This window comes from Mizuhopecten yessoensis, unplaced genomic scaffold (genome assembly GCF_002113885.1).
Source record: "Mizuhopecten yessoensis strain PY_sf001 unplaced genomic scaffold, ASM211388v2 scaffold10975, whole genome shotgun sequence".
Lineage (NCBI taxonomy): Eukaryota > Metazoa > Mollusca > Bivalvia > Pectinida > Pectinidae > Mizuhopecten > Mizuhopecten yessoensis.
In genome coordinates, this window is record NW_018408815.1 from 505,439 (window position 1) to 509,817 (window position 4,379).

The 4,379-nt window shown below is 36.7% G+C and overlaps 1 long non-coding RNA gene across 1 annotated transcript; it reads right to left on the reverse strand.

The window, feature by feature from the left end:
• Window positions 1-272: 272 nt before the first annotated feature.
• On the reverse strand, window positions 273-2,008 carry LOC110464250. The gene is made up of 3 exons (XR_002464484.1): window positions 1,883-2,008; window positions 852-1,026; window positions 273-332 (listed from the first exon to the last, which is right to left on the reverse strand). It is a non-coding gene; the product is annotated as an uncharacterized LOC110464250 (long non-coding RNA).
• Between the last annotated feature and the right edge of the window lie 2,371 nt (window positions 2,009-4,379).

Genomic DNA, 4,379 nt, shown 5'->3' on the forward strand with positions numbered 1-4,379 from the left:
TTTCATCGTTGATTCCATCAGGTGAAGCCCCCCGATATGGATACTTTGGGTGTACAAACAGTCCAGCCCTCTTCACATCATTGTTTGTTCAAATTTGGTTAAAGCTTTCTTTTCATAATTTTGTCCATGCTGAATGGCTTTTGTGTTAAGAGTCCAAGATGAAACAAGACTCTCACAAAGTTCCCCCATGTTTCGATGACAGGTAGCATGTGTTACTTCCCCAAACCTAGATGCAGTAATCCTCCACTGTCTCTCCTCCACCCATTTTTTTTTTTACTTTTCACTTGGAATTTGGTTTGGGTCTCCAACTCCCGAGCACCTTCTTCAGTAATCTGTAAAAGTATTGATATGAATGATTTTTACCAAAAAAAGTCTGAAGTTGAGTTGCAGTAAATCTGGGTCATTTTGAAACAATGAATTTTTATAAAAGATTGGTAGAAATTAAGGGCTCCAACTGTCTGCTTGCCAACCTATGACTGCATTTAAGCTTAGTACTTTCAATTTTATTCCACATTACAATTTTATTACACATTACAAAGGTCAGCTGTGCATTGTGAGACCATGTGATTTGGTCACGGTGTGATGATCATGACATTACTACAACTTTTGGCTGACTTGTGTTGGTTGTTCTATTCATTAAAAATTTATATATGAAATTTTAATATCTATGAATTGTAAAAAGTAATTGAAAATAGGAATACAGTGTACACAGGATTGAGCTAGCTGCATTACATTAAGAGTTGCGGGACTATGACTAATTAGAATGCTGTGTAATGTTTTAATGAAATAAAATTCACTTGCAACATGACCAATGACACTCAATTGTATTTCAATCTTTCGATTATAAATACCTGCCAATCTGTACAAGAAGTACTCCTCTATCTGCAGCCAAGTCAATTTGGGAAGGATAATCTTGTGATCTGGTATCAATTGCTGAAATCCAACAACTGGCCAAACACACAAATGGCATCGGGCAGGTAAACAGCAGATTGTTTGAAGTTCCTATTTCTTTCATAGGCCTTTAATCTAAAAATAATAAAAACAAAAATATGCAGTCTATAATTAGTGAGTTAAAAACAAAATCAGTCTGTAGTACTACTATTACACTACATGTGTTTAATTTCATTCCTTAATTTCTGTTATATGAAACAAATAATATAAAAAATGTCATTTCTAAAGAGACAGTCCAAACATGTATATTCTGTAATTTGTTCTCGGAGCCCCTGTGTTCCTATACATCTTTTTGTATACTGATAACTTTTGATGAGAACATTATAGTTCACCTACACACTTCTCATGCATACTGCTATTCAGAGGGACGATTCTACCCCTGAATGGTTTTCTTAATCATAAGGTGTTGCACATTACTCAAAATAACTTTATGCATATTCCTGTGATCAAATAGATCCTGGCTGTGTTCCAACAAATACACAACTGAATAACGCCGTTTTTACCTGATGTAAAACTTTTTTATCTTATGGCAAAAACCCTCAAAGTAAATTAATCACATTTTGTTGTTAATCCCCTAACACGTTTATAATCGTCAATTCCGAGACGGAGGACATCAAAAGAAAGAAGACGGTGGGATTGTTGCCGCCCCCCCCCCCCTGCTTGTTCAAACCAGGAAAAGAAGCACTGTTAAAATATTCCTATTTTCTTCACACCTTGATCTCAATCATTATTGATAGGAATGGAGATCTACGCCGATCAAAAAAATAAACGAATATAATAATTATGTATTTCGGACCCGTCCCCAAACTTACTTTCACTTTCGATGACACCGACAGTGACAGTCGATTACTCGAACAGCTGACGGGTGAAACTGATAGAAAGGCAACAATAAATGCAGCTTTTATTCAGTATGAAATAAAATATGTTTTACCTCTCAACTAAATCACTTTTTCTGCCATGGGTAGTAGCACTCCGTTTCCTCAATTCAGTCTTCAGCTTCTGTACCGACCAGTTCTGAAAACACTCGTCCGCCATCTTGGCATCGGTAGTAACCCCCTAGTACACGCGCGCCCCCTGGTGAGTAGTGTCGCGGCGGGAACCATTTAGGAGTGGGACGACTGGATCGCCCGTTGTCAGTATAATGTGACCGGGTGAGGTGTCCTGCTGGCTGTCTTCGGCAGTATGTTTCAGTGAGGTAACACTATAAAGTCGCCATCAGTTTCGCGCTATCACAAGGAGACAAACGAGAACATATCGCAGCCTCCCAAAAACACACCCTTATACTACACGCATGCATCTCGCACACAGGGGAGGCCGTCCTTAAAAGACCATAGCTGTTGATAGGGCGTTAAACAATACTAAACCAAACCAAACCTAATTAAACATATATAGGTAACCCTATAATACAGGTATTTATTTGACATTTCTAACGTCGACCCTGAAACTGATAAGGGATATTCTGAGTTGAGGGGACTTCTTAAAAAATCACACGGTATTGGTTAATCCGCTGTGCATATATATTTTGAGAAACGCCCGAGAAGAACTTTACTAGAGATGTAAGCAACAGGCTGACTTAATAATGTTCCCTTCTCTCCAATAAAATATGACGAAATTACATGTATGTCAAATGTCATGTATAGTTTAATACCGTAAGGATAATGTGTAGACAGTTTCACAAAAGGATGTTAAAAAGGGTTTTTAGGAATTTTCAGACATTATGTATTCGCAAATCAAAACAGAAAAAAACCCATTTGACTAAGTCTGTTGTAATAATAATACTAATAATATACAGTATTTATATAGCGCCCTATATAATTTGTAAAATTGCGCTTTACAACATACAGATAATAATAATGGTTATAATTGTGAAAACAAACAACAAAGGCTTGCAATCACTTTCATGCATTTAACAAGCAATGTGCACATAATTGAACAAATAAAAGGGTGGTATTTACATGACGTTTTTGCAAAGATTCTAAAATGCAGACGTGAAGAGGTGAGTTTTTATGTCCCTCTTGAACTTGGCCAGGGTATTTGACTTCCTAATAGCAGATGGTAAGCTATTCCACAACGTAGCCGAAACCCTCCCAAAGCATTTGTTTCCGTAGGTCACAGTACGAGATTTTGGGACACACAACAAAGATTCTGACTCCGACCGCAGTGATCTTGACGGCTGATACAATGTAACAAGCTCCTGTAAATGGGGGTATAATAACTGATTAAATGAATTGATGATTGAATCAATACAATTAGCGCAATTACATGATTTCAGAGTGTGGGATGATTACATTTGTGGAATTTTACAAAATTAGGATTGAATCCGTCCGAATTGCAGGAATAACATTCCTGCCGCAGAACATATGTTAAAAATGTTCATAGAGTCGCGTTTCCTAACATTAACATTCCATCACGCATAGATCACAAAGATATTTTAGCATGCGTGTGTTTATTTTTGTTTTCAGTTAATTACTAATTATTGTTTTGATGTATTGATGTTGCATTTCTCGAAGATGCACGGAGATACCGTTACCGTCTATAGAACATAGTACTGCCTCTACAATCCTATAACAGAGGCTGTGCCGCTTGTTAAATAGGTGACTTTTTATTGTGATTGGTATCCCGTGATCTGTGCGCACTGTATTCGTCTCCGTGTTTCAATCACTCAATCAATTACCATACTGTAGTCGTGCCGGTACATACAGAAATGTGATAAACATGTTGTCTCCCCTATTAAGTGCGAGCAATATAAGTTCAGCCTATCTCCTTAATCCAATCTTGTCGCTGTCAGTGAATGCCACGTCAAGGAGTGGTAAACAACCGTATGCCATTCACCTTTACTGCACCGAAAATGGCTTGTAATCTATGATTCTAGATCATTTTGATAATTTAAGGTCATTGTTTTACATACTATAACATATATTCTTGTACATCATAGGGTGAAAGACGCCACCATTCTTCATTATAGTGTCGCTGTTGCCACGGCGTTGAAATCTTAACTAAACATAAATAACAATGGCCTTGCCACACCTCAAAGGTCACTAACACATATATAGATATGTACGGAATTTGATATATGAATATGATATAACTGAATGTCAGACAGTATTACAGCAGAGCATGCAATAAATAAATAAATAAATATTCAAACGATAGCTTCCACACAACATAAGGGGCCTCATATCAAATCACTCTTTACACGATTTTTGCATAACAGTTATATTCCCTCACAGCCTGCAGTTATTTAAAAATATATACAAGCTATTAAACTGAATATAATGCAATACATGCAGTATTGTGTTTAGTTAAAAGGCGGTCTTCTAAGGTGTATCATAACCTACAAAGTATATCTTACCCCTTATTATTTTTGAACACATTTAAATATACTCTAATTAATGTAGGCGATTGGTCTAGTTAAAGAGTTTCGTTGG